The 25287-nt window shown below is 53.6% G+C and overlaps 1 protein-coding gene across 2 annotated transcripts in view; it reads right to left on the bottom strand.

Moving 5' to 3' along the window:
• The window catches only part of CTBP2 (C-terminal binding protein 2), a 167123-nt gene extending 142837 nt beyond the window's left edge, over positions 1–24286 (bottom strand). The window contains exons 1-2 of one of the 2 annotated variants that reach the window (XM_081533642.1): positions 24035–24286; positions 23487–23705 (exon numbers count right to left, since the gene is read on the bottom strand). The gene's annotated coding sequence lies outside the window, so the exon portion shown is untranslated. Of the gene's footprint in view, positions 1–23486; positions 23777–24034 lie in introns of those variants that run through there. The other variant, XM_081533652.1, reaches the window with a different exon arrangement.
• Between the last annotated feature and the right edge of the window lie 1001 nt (positions 24287–25287).

The raw sequence follows: 25287 nt of genomic DNA, 5'->3' as shown, positions 1-25287 counted from the left end.
AGATGGACAGTCTCATGCTGAGGTTTCAAGGACTGTGCTAAAAATAAGCCTAAATAAGAGGCAGAGGGAGGCTCATGGATAATCAAATGTGTAATCAATTTACGTGTCAGGGAAGGATAATTACCATAACCAAAAAGAAGAGTTCTCCAAGCCAAAAGGTTAAAAAAGAAAATTAAACCAGAAAACCACCACTACCCACATAGACACAAAAATGTATGTTTTCGGAAACGTGTTGTGTTCTTGTGTTCCTGGCAGCTTCCAGAGCCTTGAAACTTCCCTCCAGGACCATGATTCTTGGGTGTGAGACACAAGACTAGCCAAACCCAAACAACTTGTCAGATGGCACTACACGCAGTTGGTTAGCTGTGCAAGGGTTAGTCGCTCGTGGTGTCCGACTCTGTGCGACCCCATGGACTGCAGCCTGCCGGGCTCCTCTGTTCGTGGGGTTCTCCAGGCAAGAATACTGGACTGGGTTGCCATGCCCTCCTCCAAGGGATCTTCCTGACCCAGGGGTGGAACCCGCGTCTCTTATGTCTCCTGCATTGGCGGGTAGGTTCTTTACTACTAGTGCCACCTGGGAAGCTGTGCAAAGGAACAGGCTTTTGATTCAAATCCCACCAAGATTTCAAAGGGCTGTGTCCCTGCAGGCGACTGAGCTGCCCAGAAAGAACCTCATGTGCTGAAGATCAGCCTCCAGCCGGAAGGGCATCTCAGCTGTTCCTATTATGGAGGCACCGAATTCATCTGTTCTTATCATCTTCCCTCCTGGCTCACTCCTGGTGCTCAAGAAAAATTATTATTATAGACCCACCAAATTAACATATTTCTAGTGTTTCCAAGTGAAGGCAAAGGCCTTTCTTAACTGGCGCTCTCTGAAATAGTCGCTTGACAATTGGCACACCTCAGGCACGATTGCCCACCGAGGCCAGTGGGGCCAGAGCACATAGCAGCAAGCTGTTCGCCCCACAGGCTCAGCAGCGGCTGCCCACTCCCTTTCCTCCAAGACCACTGCAATTTCAGGATCCACTCAAGTGAAGTGGCTTCCCGCTGTTACCTGTGTTAACCTGGCGAGCTACCCTGCGGAGAAAGGCGTGGAGCTCCAGGAGGGCGCAGGGGAGGCACCCCAGGGGCAGGATGGACACGGGCAGTCCCTGGGGCTGCCTAGAACTGCAGTCCTACTGTGCTCCCCAGGACTCAGACAGCCACCGCCTGGGTAAGAAGGTCATGTGTACGTGGGACCACCGAAGATGCTTCCAGAGCGCCTCCGGACAGAAACCATTTCCCTGCTGTTTAAATAAAATCCAGCCTTTGACTTTTCCTGTTAATAAATTCCAGTGTTTGGCCAACTAATTCTCCCCTGGGCAAGGATGGGAAGACGACACAGTCTCAGGGTGGTCGTGGCAGCTTCTGGACACCAGAACCTCCCGGCCGCCAGGTCCCCAGGCTGGGAGGACTCGGGTCTCCAGACAGGCTGGTGGTGTCCAATCCCCAAGGAAGAATTGTCAGAGTGTGGATGCCACCCACAGACAAGCAGCTCAAAACGGTGCTTCAAACAGCCCTTGTCCCACTGGGGCACCAACCTTTCAGCGACTAACCCCAGGCTCCAACCTCTTTGCATCTGGAAGCTCCCCACATCTTCTAAGCATGTGGTCACGTCTCTGCTGCACTCACGGCATGTGTCAGCTCACAGATGACCACCCCAAAGAGGCCAAGGATTCTCAGACGGGAATCTCAGGCCAGGAATCAAGGTCAGGGTGAGTCTGAGCTCACAGGCATCAGAGGGTTTGCTACCAGTGAATGCAGGCAAAACGCGCTGGGAGTCACTCCGCCCGGTGAGTGCTCTCCCTGCCCTGCGCGCTGGGGTGCTGGGCGCAAACAGCACGAGCCCTGAAAAGGCAGCTCCAGCAACAACCAGAACGCTAATAAGTGCAGCGATCCCCACGTAACAATTTCAAAAATTCAGACTCATTTCATAAAATCTCCCCCAAATGAACAGACACAGAATATTTTAAGACTATGAAGAGTGAGCTGGCAGTGGCCTCCTTCCCAAAGTGCAACAGAGACCACTCACGAGCATGTCCTCTGGGCGCAGAGGGGCCGGCCCCTCCATCACACACCTCCTCCTGAGAGAAACCAGGGTCCCTGAGACACACAGGAGGAGCTGGCAAGGGTGGCAGTGGAGCCCAGGACTCCGGCTCCGGGGTAGGACGCTGAGCCAGGTGACCCACTGCTGACCTTCCCACAGGAAAGGGCGCTGGTCCCTGCAGGCTGCCAGCCAACTAGGCTCCCTGACCACAGACTAGGGGCTGGCCCGGTTGGCCTCTACCTGTGGGAAGCAGGACTAGGCCGTGAGGGATGCCCTGCGCCCCTAGAGGCACAGGGACCAGCCTGGGCATGCAGGAACCCGAGAGCAAACACCGCCTGGCTCTCTCCTCAGCCACTTCCCCACCAAGGGAACAGGAAGGAGCCAGCGGCCCACGGTCACTCCCAGGCCCTCTGGAGTGGCCGTGGTGGACAGAGGAAGCACCTGTCCCCAGATACCTTCCAACCCAGGGAGGAAGGTGAGCAGCTATTGGGTGTGTGTGTGTCCCTGGAAAGTCCGGGGACAATGGGCGGAGGTGTACCCAGGCCCGTGGTGTGGGTGTGGAACTGCCCACTTGGAGGAGGGGGGGCCTTGGGGGCCGGGGGAATTAATGGACCAAATAAAGATTCCAACCACAGAGTCTGCCCAGCCTGGCCAACTTCCTTAAGTGTTCCTCCCTGGGATGACACGGTGGGACCCCCTCAGGCAAGTCTGTCTGGTGAGCCTGGAGTGTCCTCCTGAGCTGGCGGAACCCTTGGACATGACAGACATCTGAGAAAATCCTGGCACCTCACACGAACACCCACGTACTTCCCCATGCTTCCCAGGCTGGCCTTGCTAGCATCAAAGAGGGACAAACTGCACCAGTGGTGGGAAGGGTAAGGGAGGGCAGAACCACAAGGAGCTCCTGGGACCTCCCTTGGAGATGGAACTGGTCTGCAACCACATGGCTTTTACACAGCGTTGGACAAAACATGCAGAATTGCACGCTGAAAGAGTGAATTTTACTGTACATAAAGTGTAACTATGTAGCATTCTTAAGAAGTTGATCCCAGGACTTCCCAGTGGTTAAGTGGTTAAGACTCTGAACTCCCAGGGTGTGGATTCAATCCCTGGTAGGGGAACTAAGATCCCACAGGCCACGCTGTGCAGCCAAAATAAAAATAAGTAAATAAAATAAAGGGGCTTCTCAGGTGACACAGTGGTAAAGAATCCACCTGCCAACGCAGGAGATGCAAGAGACTCGGTTCGATCCCCTGGAGGAAGAAATGACAACCCACTCCAGTGTCCTTGCCTGGAGAATCCCATGGACAGAGGAGCCTGGCGGACTACAGTCGGTGGGGTCACAAAGAGCCAGATACGACTGAGTTCAAGCACAACAACAAAAAGATAAAATGCCATGTCTGGTGGTGGTAAATCTAGCCCTCTCTCTTGGCTTCCCCAGCCCCAACCGACTGCCCCACACCTCACACTTTTACTCCAACAAAGAGAGAATAAGAATAATAGTAAAAACAATAAACCCCACACTGGAGACAACTCAGGGTGCAATGTTGACGGTTTGTCATGCATTAACTCGTTGAGTCCTCACACACACCAGAGGTGGATACGAAGAACGCCCACCCACCACAAGGACACAAGGAGGTAGGGACCTTCCCCAGGCCTGCGGCTGAGCCCCAGGGGTCGCCAGGATGGGAGGCGGATGTCTGTAGGTTCCGTAGTCAAAGTGTTAGTTGCTCAGTCATGCCCCTATGACTCTTTGCAACCCCATGGACTGTAGCCCACCAGTCTCCTCTGTCCATGGGATTTTTCCAGAGAAGAATACTGGAGTGGGTTGCCATTTCCTTCTCTAGGGGATCTTCCCCACCCAGGGATCAAACCGGGTCTCCCACACTGCAGGCAGACTCTTTACCATCTGAGCCACCAGGGCTACACAACACAGCACTTCCTCAGGCCAGGAGAACACCAAGATCGCCTGTCCCTAACCCCCTGGCCTGGAGAGGACCCACCCTCCACCCCTGCACTTGGGATGCACTCTGCCCCCATCCCAGCTCTCTGAACTTCAGAGTAAATCCTCCTTGCTCTTGCTTGCAGCCCTGGTATCTGTCACACAGTAGGAGCTCTATTTGCTGAAGAAGCAGATCTTTGTTCAACAAGCAATTTTCAGAATAAGCAAATGCATCTCAATGTCACAGCATCAATTTCCACAAATCAATCCCAATTGAGCTACCTTAGCATACGCTGTAAAAATTTTAAACCCTATGCATAAAATATTATACATCCATTTTTATTTGATCTACTAAGTTATAAAGCTTTCCTCAATCTCTTAAAGGTGGTTTTCCCAGTAATGCATAACTGCTTAATTGGGAAGTGTACAAAACATAATTACACTGCCTAACACTACAACATTGCTTATGGGAATATCTCTGTTCATGCATTCTGCTTTATTTTGTATTTAATCTCTATTAAGATGTCTACATGAAAATAGATAGGTATGCTAGTCTTCATAAACACCATAAATCATAAAGTCCAAAAGCAGCCCCCAAAGAGCCTACTGGGGCCCCAAAGGCTCCCACTTATCATATTTAAGCACAGTTGGTAAGCTTTCAACATGTGGCCCACTTAGCTCTGTGCCACTCTGCCAGGTAAGGGTGACGGTAATGGCTATCATTTCTCTCCCAGAAAGTGGCTTAGCCTGCAACTCAAAAAGTACCCCAAACTGCCCCCCAGAAAGCAGTTACTCAAACCAGAAAGGGCAAATTCTTTCTGCCCAAGACCACAGTTGCCAACCTCATATCAAGAGGCAGGTGGAGACCCCTTAAATCCCCGGTGGACACTGTACATGGCCTTTCAAGTTCACTCTTCAGCTGGCACAGGGAATGTGCCACAGGCTCCTCCAGACCTCAACACGGGGGTACCACCCTGCACGCTTCTCTGCCTTCGAATGTGTACATAACCCCCGCCGCCCCCCGCCATCCCTAGAACTATCTGAATACACAGCCATCCTCTAAGCAGCCTGGTGTTGGAAAAAAGAACCAGTTCAGATTCTGTGCCATCATTTATTAACTGTGAGCCCTTCCCTGTATTGGGAAAGCCTCGCCACCTCCTACCGAGGTCATCACTAAAAACAAAACAACAAGCAAGTGTATAATACGGTGTTCCTACAAAGGGACTAAAGGAAAGATGTCCTTGATACAGCAACATAAGGGATCAGCCTCACTGAAGCTAATCAATAAATTCTATATTTATTCAATACTAACCAATACCAATCAATAAATTCACCAAGGTAAAAAAGGATTTGCCACAAAACGTGTGTATCTGCATTTCTGAAACAGAAAAGTGTCATCCCCAAATCTGCTTGGCAACACAGATGAAATAATGCACAAGTGAGATTAAAAAGTTGATACAGACTTCACTCGCCCACATGGTGAGGTGGGAGTGCCTCATGCTGATCTCTGCCTTCAAAGACAGTCACCAACTCCGCTGCACCCGTCCTCGGCTTGCCTATACAGACTTTCAAAGTGCGCTCCACTGTCACCACGGCTCATACCTTACTAAAACATAATTTGTAAAAACAATTTCTCTCTTACCACCAGGCTATGACGCTCAGACCAGCCTCCTCCCCATGAGCACTGCTGACTGGTCAAAAGAGACAGTTAAATGTCAAGTTCATCGGAACAAAGACCCGGCTCCAACTTTTAACAGGCGTGCACGCGCACACACACACTAAATTTCCCTCAAGTCCCTCGGAATGCTGAGTGCTGGTTGAGGGGGTAGAACCCCTGCTTAAACCAAAAAAAAAAGAGAGAGACTTGGTCAGGCAGAAATCCAGATTTCCACTTTGAGATCTATTCATTCAGATGGGGGAAGAGGATTCAAATATAAAATCCTTCAATCATCGGTCATGCCAAATGTTCAAAATCTAGACTCAAGTTGTGTGGGTGTGTGTCGGGGGTGTGCTTTGTTTTTAAAGAAAGATGGTCTGCGGGCCGTTGGCAGGCTCCAGACTGGCTGCTCTGAGAAGCCCCTCCTGGCGGTTCTCAGTCCAGATGTTCCTTAAGTGGAGCCCCAAGAGACTGACTCCCAGCCAAGGGTGCCCTGGGGCTTCCCCTGCTCCAGAGCCACCCTCTCCAGGCACCTGGGCAGCCAGCAGGCCCTCCCCAGGGACTGTGAGTCACTCATGTGAAAACCACCAAGCCCACAGCCAGCTTCTCACCACTGAACGTGTGCCCAACTCACCTGCTCCCTTCTGATAACAACAGCGCAGAGGACCCCTCCGTGTGTGTGTGTGTGTGTGTGTGTGTGTGTGTGTGTACGCGCTTCTGTGCTTGGTCGCTCAGTCATGTCCGACTCTCTGCGACCCCATGGTCTGTAGCCCGTCAGGCTCCTCTGTCCATGGACTTCTCCAGGGGATCTTCTGGACCCAGCGATCGAACCCGGGTCTCGTGCACTGCAGGCGGATTCTTTATGGTCTGAGCCACCAGGGGAAGACCCCAACCCCAACTCTCTTTTCCAGATGAAGCGCGAGACACAGAGTACGGAGGAGGGGCGGGACGGGGCAGGACCCTCACTCCGTTACCTAAGAGCCACCGAAGCTGCCACTCTTCCCCTCTTCCTCCATCACCACCGCAAACAACAAGAGCACCAAACAGCTCGCGTTCAAACCCTTCCCACCTGCATCAGCCTTCCTTGCTGTGCACATTTGCAAACGTGGCAATAGGGCATTCTGGCCCCTGACCCCTGAAATGCGCTTGCATTCCACCACTGGCTGCCTCCCAAGAGCATCTGCAAGGATCATCTCACTTTACAAGTGAGGTTTTTTTTTTTAACAGTATGAATGAAGCCCGAAGAAACTGCTGGTCCATGAAATGACCAGCCACCCTGAAGGTGATGATCGGTCTCTTCCACAGACTCTGGAAAGACATGTTCCCTAACCCCAGTCCCCCGCCCCCAACCGTTTCTCGCTCACCTGACCCAATGGGGCAGCTGGGAGCAGCGGCACAGCTGGGGGTGGGGGTAACCAGTCCATCTCTGGGAGCGGGCGAGTGCCCCAGAGGGAGATGATCTCCTGGGCCCAGATTGGGACACACAAACACCCACGGCACACCGGACACCCAGCTGGACCCAGGCCGGTCACCGACGCTGCTGCTGCCCGAGTGCCCACCACGTGCCAGAAGACAAACCCAACACGTGGTTCTCTGGGACCCGAGTTCACTGCTGCTGCGCTCCAGATGTTCCTCCTCCAGCAAGAGGAAGGGGACACATGAAGGCAGATGCGTGCGGGGAAGGGGACAGGGAGAGGGCCTTGTCCCAGACAAACCCCCCAGGGACGTGGCCGGTCAGGCCCTCCTCTGCCGTGCTTTCACCTCCTCTGGGAAGAGGAGCCGAGCGCCAACACCAGCAGACCCCCATGGCCCAGGGCGCTGCCCATGCTCAGGCAAAGGAGGAGCAGCACCCCACCGCTCACTCACTCACTCGTTCTTCCTTCTCTGGGAAGGGAAAGTAGGTCTTAAATAGAAAGCAAATATTTAACTGGGCATCCCTCAGAGGGACCTGATACCAAGTCACATTCCACCATCTAAAAACAACCTCAGAACAGTTTTCAGTTCATCGCTTAGGCCCCAGAATCACTCCCTACCCAGGCCAGCCTCCCCCTCACCCTCCCTGCGCTGTTTAACTCGGTATTTTTTGGTATATAGTTTTATTTTATTTTTTTATTAATTTATTTTTTATTGAAGGATAATTGCTTTACAGAATTTTGCTGTTTTCTGTCAAACCTCAACATGAATCAGCCACAGGTATACATACATCCCCTCCCTTTTGAAACTCCCTCCCGTCTCCCTCCCCATCCTACCCCTCTAGGTTGATACAGAGCCCGTTTTGAGTTTCCTGAGCCATACAGCAAATTCCCATTGTAGATCAGTGTTTTTTTAAGAGCACCAGGACCTGGAACTCTCACCCCAAACACATCTTCCTAGGCCCCGCCCCCTTTACCCGGGGTTTCCCCTGACTCTGGAAGACTCACCCACCTCTTCTGTGCAAAGGATCAAGTCTCCCTCCCCTAAAAGACCCATTCCCCTAGGACAGGACCCACCCACCATCTTGCCTAGCAAGCCCATCTCCTACCCTGCACAGCCAAACCAGTCAAGCCCCAGGGAGCCTTCTCGGATGTCCCCTGAGGGCAACCCCTCCCCTTCCAGTGCCTCCATCAAGACTCCCTGAGCTCTCTCCAGGAATGCACAAGGAAATCTGCTCCTCAGGGCACACAGCACCTCAGTTCAGTTCAGTTACTCAGTCGTGACTTTTGCAATCAAATGGAGTGCAGCACGCCAGGCCTCCGGTCCATCACCAACTCCCGGAGTTGACTCAAACTCATGTCTATTGAGTCAGTCATGCCATCTAACTATCTCATCCTCTGTCATCCCCTTCTCCCACCTTCAATCTTTCTCAGCATCAGAGTCTTTTCCAATGAGTCGGTTCTTCCCATCAGGTGGCCAAAGAATTGGAATTTCAGCTTTAGCATCAGTCCTTCCAATGAATATTCAGGACTGATTTCCTTTAGGAGGGACTGGTTGGATTTCCTTGCAGTCCAAGGGTCTCTCGAGAGTCTTCTCCAACACCACTCTTCAAAAGCATCAATTGCTCAGGGCAAGAGCAACTAATTTACTTCTCTGTTTATTTTGTATTTATAAATTTAACAAGGTGGCACAGTGGTAAAGAATCTGCCTGCAATGCAGGAGATGCAAGAGATTCAGGTTCCATCCCTGGGTGGGGAAGATAGCCCTGGAAGAGGAAATGGCTACCCACTCCAGTATCCTTGCCCAGAAAATTCCAAGCACAGAGGAGCCTGGCTGGCTACAGTCTGTGGGGTCGCAAAAGAGTCGACTGAGTGACTGAGAGCACACACAGGGCGCATTAGGACAAAATATGTGTGGAAGTAAAGTAGATGGTGATTCTTGAAAAATTCAAATTGGATTTCGCTGGTGGCTCAGTGGTAAAGAATCCACCTGACAGTGCAAGAGACTTGGGTTTGATCCTTTGGTCTGGAGAGCAGGGTGGGGTCAGTGCAGGGACCACTTTTTGACCATGCCTATAGCTGAGAGGAAGAAATGGCAACCCACTCCAGTATTCTTGCCAGGACAATCCCATGGACAGAGGAGTCTGGTGGGCTACAGTCCATGGGGTCACAAAAGAATCAGAGACGCCTTAGCAACTCAACAACAACATCAGGCCTGATCTAAGCGCTTTATTCCAGTTGAGGTATTTCAAATCCTAAATGATGCTGTGAAAGTGCTGCACTCAGTAGGCCAGCAAATTTGGAAAACTCAGCAGTGGCCACAGGACTGGAAAAGGTCAGTTTTCATCCCAATCCCAAAGAAAGGCAATGCCAAAGAATGCTCAAACTACCACACAATTGCATTCATCTCACACGCTAGTAAAGTAATGTTCAAAATTCTCCAAGCCAGGCTTCAACAGTACGTGAACTGTGAACTTCCAGATGTTCAAGCTGGATTTAGAAATAGCAGAGGAACCAGAGATCAAATTGCCAACATCCGTTCGATCACTGAAAAAGCGAGTGAGTTCCAGAAAAACATCTACTTCTGCTTTATTGACTACACCAAAGCCACTGTCTGTGTGGATCACAACAAACTGGAAAATTCTTCAAGACATGGGAATACCAGACCACCTGACCTGCCTCCTGAGAAATCTGTATGCAGGTCAAGAAGCTACAGTTAGAACTGGACATGGAACAAAAGACTGGTTCCAAATCAGGAAAGGAGTACGTCAAAGCTGTTTATTGTCACCCTGCTTATTTAACTTATATGCAGAGTACATCACGAGAAACGCTGGGCTGGAGGAAGCACAAGCTGGAATCAAGATCGCTGGGAGAAATATCAATAATCTCAGATATGCAGATGACACCACCCTTATGGCAGAAAGTGAAGAAAAACTAAAAAGCCTCTTGATGAAAGTGAAAGAGGAGAGTGAAAAAGTTGGCTTAAAGCTCAAGGTTCAGAAAACTAAGATCATGGCATCTGGTCCCATCACTTCATGGCAAATAGATGGGGAAACAGTGGCAACAGTGGCTGACTTTATTTTTCTGGGCTCCAAAATCACTGCAGATGGTGACTGCAGCCAAGAAATTAAAAGACGCCTGCTCCTTGGAAGAAAAGTTATGACCAACCTAGACAGCATATTAAAAAGCAGAGATATTACTTTGCTAACAAAAATGCTTCTAGTCAAAGCTATGGTTTTTCCAGTAGTCATGTATGGATGTGAGAGTTGGACTATAAAGCTGAGCGCCGAAGACTTGATGCTTTTGAACTGTGGTGTTGGAGAAGACTCTTGAGATCCCTTGGACTGCAAGGTGATCCATCCAGTCAATCCTAAAGGAAATCAGTCCTGAATATTCATTGGAAGGACTGATGCTGAAGCTGAAACTCCAATACTTTGGCCACCTGATGCGAAGAACTGACTCACTGGAAAAGACCCTGATGCTGGGCAAGACTGAAGGCGGGAGGAGAAGAGAACGACAGAGGATGAGATGGTTGGATGGCATCATATCCATGTCACTGACTCAGAGGACATGATATTGAGTAAACTCCGGGAGTTGGTGATGGACAGAGAAGCCTGGCATGCTGCAATCCACAGGGTCGCAAAGAGTCGGACATGACTGAGAGACTGAACTGAACCGAAGCGCTTTATAAATATAACCTCATCAGACCCTTGCAGCCCACCCTATTCTTACCCTTGCTTCAGATTCAGAAACACAGCCCTTTGCAAGGGCTCAGGAAATTCTGAATGCAGTCACATGTCTCATGCCATCCCTCCTTTTTTCCCCACACTTTCTAGAACAGTCTGTCACATCTGATGCCTCCTCCCCTGCTGGTGGGGATGGGTGTTAACTTTGAAGGCAGGGCCCTTCCTCCCTCGGCCCAGCCTCAGTCCTGGGAAAGGAGTCCTTTTGCTGGGACCTCTCCAATGCCATCAGAGCAAGAGTGCCCAGGTAACGCTGAGATCCACCCAGAGCTCCAAAATGGGCTGCCGGGGTGGCTCAGAGAAAAGCTTTTGGATTCAAGCCTGCAGCCGGATGTGCCGAGTAATCACCAGGTTGCAAAACTCCTAGCTACGAGCATGGTCAAAAAGTGGTGCCTGCCCTGACCCTGCCCTGCCCTCCACTAACAAGGGCACCCAGACCCGACTCCTACCGGTCAGTCACTCCCCCTCCAAGACCTCAGCCCACCCACTGCTGCTCAAGAGGATGAAATAAATTAGGAAAAAATCCTTTAATCTCCCCTGCAGAGAAGAAACCTTTCCAAGAACCAGAGTTATACTGTTATACTTGCAACGTACATTTCAAATGGTTCTGCTAAGCTGTGAGTGGCGTCTATGCTCTTGGGACATCTGAGATGCACATCATAAGCACAACCCAAACTGTTAGTCACAAGCCCTCTCCCTTCCTGCCCCTGGGACACAGGAGGGACTTAAATAAGGCAAGCTCACAATTACTGTAAAGAAAACGCAAACCACTTTGAGCCACTTCCTCTGCCCACTACTTGGGGGAGTACGTCTGACCAGTTTTAGCGAAGAAAAAAAATTACCCACTGTTCAAAGCCCTCCTTAAATACCCAGGAAGACATCATTACAGATAGAATTCCAATGTTAATTCTGAAATCTCCTGGCTTTTGTCAGATGAAGCCACATTCTAAATCCCAGGCTTAGTTGAGAAATGAGAAGAAAGGATGTCTGAGTGTGGAGGGAAAAAAATAAAAAACCCAAAAACTCAGCCCTGAGCAAAAAGCAGCAAACATCTTGGAGGAAGGGGGAGAATAAACAGAACTCTGCACAAGGCGGAGAAAAACTGGGTCTTGGGAAACCTGGTGTACTCACCAACATGGGTGTGTGGAAACTGATCCGATTTCCCTCATGCTGTGCTGGAGGGCCTAGCCCAGGGGCCCTTCTGCGGAGCCAGGGGTCCCTAAACCCGGGGCAAGGCAATGATAGACACCTGAAGATCCAAAAGATGTTCTGGGGCCATCCGCAAATCTGGCTTTCGACTGGCCCTGGCTGACAGAACTATGAGAACCACCAGAACATTCCTGTGTTGTTTAGTTGCCCTAAGATCCAGCCACATCTACCCTCCAGAATGAACAACCCCAAGGAAGCAGCTTCTCTCTCCCCTGAGCACTGCGGAGGCCTAAGAGGTGGTGAGCTAGCCCAAGGCTGATCACTGCATGGCTGCAGCCCGCCACACACACCCCCCCCCACCGTTTCCCGTGGGGAGTAAAGCAGAACGGAGAACCTGTTTGAAAACTGCGGGGTGGGGGGGCTTAAATAGACAGAATCACGGGGCATAATCATGACCTAAGCTGGCGCCGAGCCACCACGCTGGGGCTAACGAGACGAACTGGTAGAAAGAACCCACCCCGAGCTGACCTCAACCCTCTGGGAACAGGCAGAACTCGAAGTTTGAAACAGGCAGTCTTTAGCATCCCCAACCACCCCCTCCCCCGCTCATCTTACTGGAGCCCTGGGGCATCAGTAAAGAATTCAGGGATCTATTTCCCAAGCACACACATGTTCAACTAAAGGAAGAGAGGCGTTGCAGGGCAGGAAGATAATCTCATAATTAAAGGAAAGCCTGTTTTTCAGGAAAATCTCCATCTCGTGGGGACCTTACCCTAAAGGAAGCCAAGGTCAGTCGGAGCGCTCCCACATCACCTGCTCCGGGTGCCTTTCAGGTGAGTTAATCACTCAAGGCAGGGCCAGTCTCCAGATTTCAGGACACACCCAACTTTGTGCCATTCCCTTTCAATTCTCTGATAGCCTCTGTGAAAAGAAAGCTGCTCCTTTTGTTCGGGAGTATTCATTCAAATTCCTTTCCAAGGCCAACACAAATGCAGGGCAGCAACCCAAAGGAGGTTTACCCAGCAGCATCAAGTTTCTGGCCAGTTTTTACAGTAGTGGTGCAAACAAGACCATTCTGATTAGGTGAAATCCTCACCATCTCCCTGGTCTCTTCTCCCAGATTCCCCCCACCCCACGATGAACACAGGGGCTCACTCCCACTGGAAGAGGTGCGTAAAGAATCCACCAGGAAAGAGGGAAGAGCCAGAGGGAGGGAGGGGAGGACCCCAACCGCCTCCAGCCCCTCCCCCAAGTGAGGGGAACCTGCCGGGAAGGAGGCTCTGGGCTCACTCACCCGGACCACAGACTTGTAAATCCAAGCCTTACCTACCGGCAGAAAAGGTACCTGGCCACTAAATCCAATTTTACCACCAAAAAGCCCCAAACACTGAAAGCTATCCACATAATCTCAGGGCCAGTGTGTGTGTGCTCATGCACACACATGCGTGTTTGGGGAAGGGCTGCCCTTCAGCGACATCCCCCAGATAGAGACAAGGGAAAAGGCGATCAGGAGGACAGAAGGGGTCGGACGTGGGGAGCACAGCAAAGCTACCCCCAAAGGCACCCAAATCCCAAATCAAAAGCCAGAAGAAGCCTCCATCAATCACAGAGAAACCAGAGCCAGGTGGAGCTGGCTTCTGGCCCTCTGGTGGCTTAGCCCCCCGCCCCCCACTGTTTCTTGATTGGTGCAACAGTGACCATCACTTCTGCCTGGGAGAGGCCGGACCAATGGCACTGTGCCCAGCCCTCGGGGTCCTTCTGGTGTGTAGTCTTTGCCCGGACAGTGAGTCTGTGGTCCAGAGGAAGAACTCTTTCCCCCTGCACCCACCAGCCCACCCCACCCCCGCATCTACTGAGCCTCAGGCTTCTGCTCAGCAGCCATGCTGTTCATTAACTCAGAAAACGGAGTGAATTTAAAACAGGCCTGGTCCAGGAAACCATCTAGAAACCCTTCGTTGGCATTAGATCGTGAGATGCCAACAAAAGACCACTAATCAAAGACGGAAATTAAAACAAGCCAGACTTCTCACAGCCCCATGTGATCTGGAAGGCAACTCTGGGCCTGAGAAAGATCATTGTTTCGGAGAAGCCATCTGAACCCTGGGGAGAAAGTGCCAGATGTGGGGCAAGCCTGAACGCTCACCTCCCCTCTGCTCTCAGCGCCACGGGGAAGAGCCCCTCCACCAGGGACTCCCGCCTGGTCCTCAACTTCAGGAGCTTCTTCAAGTCCCAGCTCTGCCACCTGGAGGGCGGGAGAGCGCCCTGTTCCAGACACCTCACCCACCTTGTTGTGAAGGTTCAATGCAAACACTGGCGAAGTGTCTTAGTGAGAGTGAGAAAGATACTAAATAGAGGCTCAATAAAAGGTAGTCCGCCGTGTTATCATCACAAAAACAGAACGTCTTGAACAGCCTGCAAGCACTACTTGGGTACCAAGTTAAGCCTGAGTGGCGAGAAAGCGCCAAACACAGAGAAATTCCTCCTCCAAGAAGGTTGCAGTAGGGAAAAGTCATCTCGGCTCTTCACTTCCTGGCCGCAGCCTCTGGTCACATGGCCCATCCGGCTCCCAGCCTGGAGAAACCTGCAAAGGCCCGGGAGCCCTCGGAGCTACGACCGCGCTCTGCGCAGTTCAAGCGAAATACCCCCGATTTTTTGAAGGTGGCGGCGGAAACCACGGCCTCAACACCGCCCCGGGGACAGAATGTCGATCCGGCCAGGCCCCGGCGATGGGACCATCTACAAGCTCGTTGCATCTCAGCCACCATCGTGCAATGGACAAACCTCCCTGTCCGGCGGGGGGTGGCGGGCGGAACCACACAGGACTCCAGCTCTAAGGTCCCCGGAACCCGCGATCGCTGAGGGAGGCGGGGGAAGCGGGGGTGGCTGGGGCAAGGTCTAGCGGGATACCTGCTTCTGCTCCGAGCCTCGCTCGCGGGTTCGGGGCCCACCTCGGTGTCCTGCGTCCTCTCCCGGCTCCTTCCAGGTACCCGCCGTGGGGGCGGGGGCTGGGCAGGGCGCGGGCCAGCCCGCGGGTGGGCCGCCGCGAAGGGGAGGGATCCTGTACGGGGCTGCGGGAGGGAGGAGCAGGAGGAGGAAGTGGGCATTGCGGGGGGGGGAAGGGCCATCTCCAACATCTCTTGACTGCGGCCCCCGCAGCGGGAAGCGGCTCCCTATCTGCAAGTGAAAGGGCGAAGAGCCGGGGGAGGGGCGCTTCCGGCAGAGTCGGGGGCCGAGCCGTGGATGGGCTGGGGGTGGGGTGGAGGTGGCAGATAGCTGAGGGCCCCCCCGGGGGCAGGGAAGGATCGCAGGGGCGAGGCCGCAAATAGGCGGTCTTCGGAGGCGGAGCCTCCAGGTAAGCCAGTCTGGAAAGGAGGGAAGGAGCTGCAGGGTCCGCGGGCTCCCGAGGATCAGGAGGACCTCACCTTCGGGGCTGGGGTCCCAGAAGCCCCGAACCCCAGACGCCAGGAGACGTCCTTCCAGCAGGGCCCAGCACCCCGGGTGGCGGGGCGCATTAAGGGCGGTGCAGCCGCAGACCACGCCCCCCTCCAGGTAGCGCGCGGCCAGGTTGGGCGGGTTGGCCTTCACCCAGGCCCCAGCGTTGCCCTCCCCGCAGCACAAGGTCGAGCAGGAGCCCGGAAGTCGCCCTGCGGTCAGTCTGGGCGGTACGATGGTGTTCCCGGGCGCTCGGGGCCCCCAAACTCCCGCTACGGAAACGGGAGGGGGAGATCAGCCTCTTTATGACTTGGCAGAGGCAATTCAACATTTCTTCCTCGCATAAAATAGGAATTGCTCTATTTACCTAGCCCGCAGGAGCGTCGTGAAGATTAATGACTGTGAAATGTTCTTAAGATCAAAAACATTCTGAGATTTTACTTGTAGGCACTTATATGTACATATTGCTATCTGCACGGCAAAATATACTGTATTGATTGCCCCCCGAGTGACTTCTAGCCCACGACCACAAAGCGCTGAGGAAATGGAATCAGGTACATCACTGTGTCCTCCCCGTATCTGGAATATGGGCAGAAACCGTGGCATCCACACTGGGCCCCAAGGGGCAGCTGGAGGAATCAGCCAGCATTGCAGCCCACACAGTTCACCGTCTGCAGAAGAGCCGGAAAGAAACTTTTCAAAGCGTTTATCACACCACCAGGAAGAAATCGCAGCATTCCTACCCCTCAGTTCCTTAGCAGTGCCCCCAAGCGTGGGCCGCCCTTTGTGGGGGGGCAGGGGGAGGCTCTGCTGTTTGGAAAGCCTCTGCTCCACCCGGGGGGGCCCAGTGGTCAGTCAAGTTCAGCCAGTGCTAGGAGCCCACGCAGCCCGTCTGGCCTGGCAGCTCCCACAGCAAGGCCTCCCTGGTGTCACTAGCACCGTCCCTCCCAGCAAAGCACGCCCATGTGACCAGGCGAGGCTGCTCCACTCCAGTCCCCTGGACCATCCCTGGACAGGGCTTTCAGAGCTCCGAGCCCACCTCCCTCCCCCCATCCTATCCCCCCCCCCCCCCCGTTCGCGCTGGCCCTGGCTGCCCTCCAGGTGGGCAGACCCGGAAGCTGCAACACCCTATAGGCTCCTCACCATCCAAATGGGTGTGCGGCCCACCTGGGCCTGAACAAGCAGACTTTGTTTGCACTTCTGGACCAACCGCACTAAACACATCCATCAGCCAAAGAATCAAGTCCCAGCCAGGGTTCCTTCAGCAGGAAAGGTGCACACAAGGCTTCCTGGACTCTACCCAGGACAGCCAAGGAAATTCACCTGCAGCTCCTCCTGCCCCCTACCCCCATTCCCCCATCCATCCCTCCCCCTCACCTCCCCCTACACAGACTCACATACCTGGGGCCGCTACAAACTACACAATCACTTCCAGGTTGGATGCAGGGCATTTTCACCCATCGAGCTTTTTAAATTGCCATACGTGGGGAATCAGGCCGGAGGAGCTGACCTCTATGATCTCGGTCTCCAGTTCTCTCCAAAGAAACTTCCTGGGATTCCATGACTCCACATAATGAAGTTTTTGTTTGTCCTGTGCTGAAGGCCAGATTTCAGGCATGACTGGAGCAGGGCAGTAAGTTTACAACCCCCTGGCCAGCCTGGGCGCTGCAGAGAGACCCACACATTCTCCATGAACTCTGTTCAGAGGCCCTTCCAAGATTCTGCCACATGGGCTGGGATGAGACACAGAAACATGGCCAGGGCTTGGAACCAATCTTCAAGCCAATTAATAGCACCTCTCAAGTCATAACTAAGGGTTTACTTTAAAGCAAAAAGCACCTTTCTGAGCATTTTTGAGAGGGAGGGAAAGTAACAACGTAAAGTTTTGTTGTTGCTGGGTTTTTTACCTTACAAGCTCAATGGATTTTAAGAATCACAGGGTTCTGTTGAAAAGCGCCGCCTCCCCCCAGCCCAGGACATGTTTGGACTCTCAGTGAACAACACTCAAAAGGTGAGGCTGCCCACCAAGTTCAAGCAACAACAGCTATTTGGGATTAACATCCCCTAAATACCATCCGATGGTCCCAGGGAAAATGAAGGCTGTATTATTACCCAGGAGCAAAGTCACAATTCTCTGTGAAAGGAAAAGCATCCCCTCCAGGAATCCATGAGTAAGAACCCAAGTGTCTTATCACTGTTTTTGTGAATATTAAGCCAACCTCAAGCAACCATCTGTTACATTTCGTTACAGAAACAGTTAAAGCGGATCATTTCTAAAACATTCACTCAAGGAGGAACCAGGCTAGACACAGGTAGAAAGTCAACTGGCCCCCAAAGTTGTAACCAAAGCACCTCACTCCAATCAGAACAGGCATCAATCAGGCCTCAGCAAGGAGCCAGGGCAACAATGACCCCAGTTCTGGAGGGGGTGGGGGCGCGAAAGAGAAGGTTAACAGGGGCACCCGCCCCTTTAGCAAGAGTTTCGGCTGTACTTGGGAACCTCAGCTCCCATGTGCAAGCAGGAAGCTTTGTGAATGGAGGAAGAAGATGCAACTCAGAGGAACGTTTCCAGAAATAGCAGCAGCTATGTAGCAAAATATGAAAATCCAACAAATACTCATTTTCGCTGCACTTTCCCTAACACCACCAATAAACCCAAAACGACTTTAATGTGAGGGAAATAATAAAAATAAACACCACTGCTTCCTGTGACTTCAGATGCCTCGATTTCTGTAAGGGTTGAGTATAATTTCTGAAAACTGCATTCCAGGGAGACAAAAAGTTTGCTTCGTGTCCACTTTCTTTGAAGAACTCTGTTACCTTGCTTTCAGAATCTTGCCTCCAAAAGAGTAGATCACTGAGAAGAGAAAGCACGCAAAGTTCCCCGGCAGTCCAGAAAAGACCACCTTCTAAGAAAAAGTCTGGAAAGGGAGCAGGCCAGCGGCTGAGCAAAGGCGGATGACTGGTTCCCACCCCGTCTGCAGCTCCTGAAGTTGCCGAGTTCTCCAGCAGTTAGAGCATGAAGCTGCCCCTCGGCTCCCATTGTCAACATTCCACACAAACAATGGCCTGGCTCGCTCACTATTGTACATTCGGTATTCATCTGTGAATCCCGGTTTTTAACACAATGTGCAAAGCCCTTCTTTTCACTGGTGCAGTCCTGAAGGCCCAAGTGTAGCCGTAATTTCGGCTGGAAACACTAATAATGATGCTAAGAGCAAACTGCACATGATTTGTTCAGATTATTAGAGTCACATTGATGGCATTTGGATACTGCTGTCCATTAAATCATGATCAAAAGAAACTCTGAACACCTTTTAAAATGGTTATGAAGTTTTTAGCAATTATTAAGTATAATTTTCCAAACCCAGAGATATGTTTTAAAAAAAGAAAAAAATCCCTTTCATGAGTCTTTGATACATATTCCATCAAACACACACTTGAACAAAAATTAACTTCAAAAGATTAGGTGAAGGTGGTGGGGTGGGGAGTTTTATATTTTTCCTTCTTTCCCAGGTCGCTGTAACTTTAACTGTAGCAGCGTAAATTAGGACATGCTTACCAGCTGGAAAGGAGAAAACTGATACTGCCCAGGCAGTATAGCCTCTGAAAGCATATCCATTCCAGCATTTTCATGAGCCTGCTAAAAGTCTGCGGTAGGGGAAGTCCACACAAGCATTCCTTAGCTAGCGAGTAGCACAGGAACCTTCTTGGAGAACAAGGCACAGCGTTTCAATACACGGTGTTAAGTCTAAGTACGTCTATTGGAAGAGTCAAGCAAACTGCACTCCCGTTTTTTAATTACTATGAAAATGTGTTCCACCCGCTGTAATTGAACTATCAGCCAGGCGGTGGAAATATTACCAGAGTTGTGCTCTGCCGAACAGATAAATTTCCTCCCCCAATCATGTCCTATATGAGTAGGTATTTGTGGCCAGTATCGGGAACATGAGACACTTGGACTGCTGCTGCTTTTCACCGACAGAAAGATCATTCACAGAGGGACCCAGGCTTGTACTCACACACGTTATGGTGACAGCCCTTCTATACCGAAATGACAGTGGTAAAAAATGACAACTGGGGTGGCCATTCTATAGTTGCTGTAAACGCTTTACATTTTTTCCATTTAGGGAAAAGTGCTAAGTGCAAAGGGGATAACTTTGCCTTCAAAAATGATTCATGATGGAGAGAACTGTTGGCAAATGGCTTTGGGGTGTTAGACCTCAGCGGGGCCACCCTTTTGGTTTTGAACCTCAAGGATTTCCAATGGTGTGAGCCATCCTGAGCTCTCTTTGCCAGAGTATTTTAACAGTTCCCAGCAATAAAATTCTTTCCCAGTCCTGCACTGTGCTTGCCGCACTATGTTACACTATGTACACACTCATCCTTTACCTGGTCGCTAGCTACTCAGAACACTAAAAAAGTTCCAGGTTAATTCTGCAGCTTTGTTTGCTGTTGTTGCTGTTTGTTTCACTTGTCTCTCATTAAAACACTTTTCAGACTTATGAATAGGATTTCCTTCTGGAGTTTTACAAGTCAAGAGCAAACGTATTGATTATTCCCTGAAAGGGTAACTGATGGCTAGTTAATCATTATACAGATAGCAAGTTTTCCTGTTTCATCTTGTGTACACGACCAGATTAACAATGCCAGGGAAAGCAAACTGGACTCTGCAGGAACAGGTGTGCCCTGAGTCTTAAAAGGCCAAAATATCTCACAAAGTATGTCACTGGTGTATTTTTACAATGCTAGTAGTATTTGTTTTTAAGTAGCTAAACTTTTAACTTTTTTAACTTTAAAGAGACACACTTTGCAAATATTTCTTCAACCTAGTCAATTACTAAGTGCCAGACATAAGTTGCAATTCCAGCACCAAAAAGAAAACCCTCTTAGGGACAAAGAGTTTTGTTGTTGTTTTTGTTTGCTCTTGTTGCTGTTGTTGTTGCTTAAATCACAGATAAGAGATGGTAATTCGCCTTGCCCCTCCCCCAGGAGAACACCCAGTTAAGGGACAGTTTCAAAGATCCCAACTGAAATCTTAAATAGCAGGGCTCTGAGCTCAAATCCACAGAGCTACAGAGAGCACCCACCACCCAGCTGTTATTAATGCACAATCAGAAAAGAGGACAAAAACAAACCTAGCTTTATCTTCCCTCCTAGCTTTATCAACAGGAAAAAGAATTAAACCAAAAGGCACCTAGTCAGGTCCAAAACAAGCTCCAAACCCAAGATTCGTAAATTTCCTCTAATAACTATTTTCTACAGGGACAAACGGGTCCCTACCCCTCGGGCACAGAAAACCAATCAGTGTCATAAATTCCCTTTGCCTTCAACCCTCACTCCCTGCTACCAGGGAAAGAGTGGGGGGAGGGGGTGACCTAGCATCAACACTTGCCCTAAACCCCTCAATGCTCTACAGAAATATGCTGGCTTATTTCCTTTGTTTGGTCCTGTTATACTTGATCAAGTGTGAACTATTAAACTGGTTTTATTAAAGGCAAGTGCATTCACAGCTAGCATCTAACTTCAATGGCAACTGGAAGCATATTTTGCAAGAAGGAGGGCCTGGTTTTTTGCTTGAAATCTACCATCTCATTAACTTTTCTTTTGGGGGCAAGAAAAAGGGCACTAGGGTTTTTACAGGAGAGTGTCAGAGCCGCAAAGAGATGTGATGCTAGACAAAAGGATATTTAGTGTTTCAACTCTGGGATAGGGTCCCCGGTACTTAAAAAAGAGAAAAAAATCCTGTTTCAATATGAAAGCTGCTCTGACTGAAAGTGTTTAATTAGCATTTTGAATATTACTTTGTAATTGCTCTAAGAAGTACTCTTTGAAATAAAATGATTATAAAAACAAGATCCTTTTAAGGTTCCATTACTTCACAATGTAGGGGGGGGAATTTTTTTTAAAATCAAAACAGTGGAATTCTCCTAAGCACATGAAAACTAAAGTTCTACTTTGAGAACCGTAGAGGCAGAACAGCAGTTAAGAACTGAACAGGAGGTAAATTTTAAACTTGTCTTTGAACCCAAGCATCTAGCAGAGAAGTGTCTTCTTTGAAGGAGTGGTAGGAGAGTTTGATTTATTTCACCTAAGTCGGGAGGCAGAATCACTTAGTAAACTAACCAAAATAAACGTCCCCTCCAAATTATCCATGTCAGATAAAAATATACCAGTCTCTACAATATCCAACAGAATTGCAAATAAGGCACTTAGCATTTTAAATTCCCAATGCATATTTATAGAATAGAATTCTCTGGTCTACCCTTCGAGCCACTCACGTCTGACTCTCTAAGAACTTAACCCGATCTCCAGTCTTGAAAGAAAAAAAAAAAAAAACGGGGAAAAATCCAGAAAGATCTGTTTACCCCGGAGAGAGCAAGTGAGCCCGGCGTGACGACGCAGGCCACTGCCAGCAGCCTCCACCGCCTAGGACGCAGATCAGGCGGGGATTTCTAAGAAAAATTCCTTTCACTTGCTAAATACTAGGCACGGGGACCCTTGGAGCCAACTGCCGCTTGGGCCGCCTCCGGAAAAAGTATTCGGGGGGCTGGGAGCACTACAGACACTCGCGCGCGCACTCAGACTCGGTGTCCGTGACCATCGGCGGCTGCGGAAAGCGAGCCACCGGAGGGAGTGTGTGCGCGTGTGTGTCTCGACGCGGCCGGCGGTGACCGCGCTGAGCTCCCGGGCCCGCGGCCTCCCAACACCCGGGCGCTGCGTGGGCAGCAGGCGACCGGCCACGCCGCGGGTCTCTCCCGCTGGTGAAGGGCCCCCGCGCGCCCCGGATCTCGCGCGCCCGTGTCCAACTTGCCCCGGGGCGCTGGGAAGAGCGCCAGGCAGAGAAAGAAAGGCGCTTCCCCTCGGCCGCGCGGGTCGGTCCGGCGCCGCGGAGGACAAGGAAGAAGAGGCGATCGCGGCCGCCCGGCTGTCGCTGCGCCGCGCCGCGCCGCGCCGAGTCCCCGCCGCCTGGGGCGCGCCCTCGCCAGCCCCTCCTGCGAAACTTTTTCTTCTGGGTTCGCCCCACCCGAAAAGTGCGGCCAGGGCGGGGGAGGCGGGCGGGCGGGCAGGGTTCGCGGCGGCCGCGGCAGCGGCGGGCGAGGAGGAAGTGGTGCCGGCGGGAGCGCGGCCGGGCAGAGGAAATGCCCGGCCAGCTCGGCCCCCGCCCGCGCCCGTCGCCCGGCTCGCCCCGGGCCCCCGCCCCGCTGCGACTTTGGCGGGCCGAGCCCGGCGCGGCAGTGGCGGCGGAGGCGGCGGCAGATGTGGCCTGGCTGCCCGGAGGAGCCAACAATGCGGGGCCGGCAAAACAAAAGGGTTCCACTTCGCCTGCGTTGCCGTCTCTCACTTGCGCTCCCGGGGTGCCGCGCAGGATCCCCCGCCAGCAGGGGCCGCTCCCCTGGGGGCCCGGAGCCGCGCGCGCCCCGTTTTCCCAGCGGACCCCCCGCTCCCCTCCCCCGCCCCCGCCCCGCAGGCCCCAGGCCCCGCGCGCTCGGACTCCGGGTCCGGGGGGATCCGGCCGTATTGTCCCCGCGGCGCGCCGCGCGCTCGGCCTGGGTCGCTAGCGGCCCCCGCGCGCGCGCACACCCACCGGCCTCGGGGAACAGGAGCCGGGGGCGCCTAGGAAACCGTCGCCGAGACGCCGCCGCCGCCGCTGCCCTCCGGACGCCGCCGCGCTCGGGGTTTCTTTTTTTTTTTTTTTGCCAATCCTGATGGGAAGGAAGGTGACCGCCTACTTCGCATTCATCAACTCTCATCACAACAACAAAAATCCTGGCGCAAACAGCGGCCAGCGGGCGCGATCGGCGGCGGCGGATGGAGGGGGGGGAACGGCAGGCAGGGACCCCCAGGCCTGCGCCCACCCACCCCCCGAGCGCCAAGCGGGGACACCGGGCCGTGGGGGGGGGGCGCAGACCAAAGATGTCCTCAGATGCCGGCTCGGTGTCCTTCGCCCTCCTCCTCCTCCCCCAGTGGCGCAGTGAGGCGCGGGCGCGGCGCCCCCCAGCCCGTGGCCGCAGGTGAGGCGGGGGCGGCGGAGCCCTAGCCCTCCCCCGGGCACCCCGCTTACCTCGTCCCGGGCCGCCGGCGTCCACGGCGAAGGGCGCCCACCCGGGAGGCGGCGGCGGCGGCGGCGGCGGCGGCGGCGGCTCCCGCCCCTTCCACCCCACCCGGCGGCGGTGGCGGTGGCGGTGGCTGTGCGGCCCCCCGGGTCAGCGCGGCATGGCTCCCGGCTCCGTCCCTCGCTCCTCGGGCCGCCGCCGGCTCCTCTGGGCCGCTCCCGGGCCACCTTAAAATGACACACGCACACAGGGACACACACACAAAAACTTAATCTCTCCAGCTCCCCGCCCCTCCCCCTCCCGGCCTCTCCTCTCCTCCCCTCCCCTCCCCTCCGCTCCCCACCCCAGCCCTCCCCTCCCCTTCCCTTCCTCCTCCTCCCCTCGCCGCCGAGCCTCTTCCTACTTCCCCACCCACCCCACCCCCTTCCTCCGCCCACCCGGCTCCAGATCCTCCCCAGCCCGGTCCCGGCCCCGCGCCCGCCCGCCTGCCAGGAGGGGGCCGCGCTGGGGGTCCCCGCCCCGCACCCGCCCCGCACCCGCCCCGCGCCGCGCTCACCCCCGAGAGGATGCTGCTTCCAACTTGGATCGGGTGGGTGGGGGGGCGGGGGAAGGGAGCGTCCGGGAAGCCGAGCGCCTCCCGGCTATTTGCTCTTCTTTATTTGTTTTCTCCTCCGGGGAAGGAGGAGGGAAACGGAGAGAAAAGGAAAGGGAAAGAAGCGGCGCGGCCGCGTCTCGCGGTGGCCGCCGGCTGCGCAGGAGCGAGGCGGGAGGCGAGGTGAGGGTCGCCGTTCGCTCACTCCTCGCTCCCTTTTTTTTTTTTTTTTTTGGGCAAAGGCGGGGTCTCTCTTTGCAAACCAATGACACAACCCCACATGGGCCGGCCTCGCCCCCTACAGATACTCTTCACTACAAATCGGCTCTCTCGGGGGATTAGTGGCTCCGCGAAAGTGCACACGGGCGCGGCGGGCGGGCGAGGGGGCCGGCCCGGCGGGCACTCCCCGGCCTGGCCCCGCCCGGGAGGCCCTGGAGACGCGCTGGGGCCTTGGGGGCAGGAGCCGGGAGGGGTTGCGGGGGGGTCCGGCGGCCGCAGCCGGGAGCCCGGCCCTCCCGCCGCCCTCCTTCCTCCTCCGCCCCTTCCACGTGGGGCCCCGGGCGGCCGGCCACGTGGGGGGACTCGAGTGCGCGCGGGCCTTGGCGCGGCGCCCCAGGGTGGCCCTGGCTCCGGCGGGCCCCCCGCCAGGCCCGCGGCGCCGACCTGTCCCCTTCCCGGCCCCGCGGCTTCAACTTCCTCCCGGGCCCCTCCGCCGGCCGCTTCTGCCTTCTCAGGCCGCGGGGTCAGGCGCGGGCCGGCCACAGGGGGCAGTTGCGCTCCCCAAATCCGGATCCGGGAGACGCTTGCCCGCGCCTGGCCCGAGGGGCGGCGGATGGCTGTGGGTGCGGGCCGGAGGGAGCCCGATGTGCTGGAACTCGCAGCGGTTGTGTTCCCTACGAGAAGCAAAACATTTTTTACACATTAAAAAAAAAATGTTCCTTCCTGTTGCCTGAATCTCGCCGGGGCTATTTTTAAAGCCTTGCCTTTGGGTGGGAGCTCCGGGCCCCGCGGGACGGAGGCGCTCTGCGGCTGAGTACCCCCACACCCCGCCCCGGAGTCGGGGACCTGGACGCGCGCGCCGTCCCGAGGCCCCGAGGTTGGTGTCTGGACACCAAACCTGGGATCCAGGCCGAGCGCCGGCTGCAGCTACATCCCACGCCCGTGGCCCGCGGCGTTGGAGCGCGGTTTGCTAAAGGGACTCCGCGATGCGGGCTGGG

This window comes from Giraffa tippelskirchi, chromosome 2, assembly GCF_054371585.1.
Source record: "Giraffa tippelskirchi isolate mGirTip1 chromosome 2, T2T-mGirTip1v1.2.pri, whole genome shotgun sequence".
In the NCBI taxonomy this organism is placed as follows: domain Eukaryota; kingdom Metazoa; phylum Chordata; class Mammalia; order Artiodactyla; family Giraffidae; genus Giraffa; species Giraffa tippelskirchi.
The sequence above is the reverse complement of the archived record's forward strand: the minus strand, read 5'-3'. Positions and strand labels throughout refer to the sequence as shown.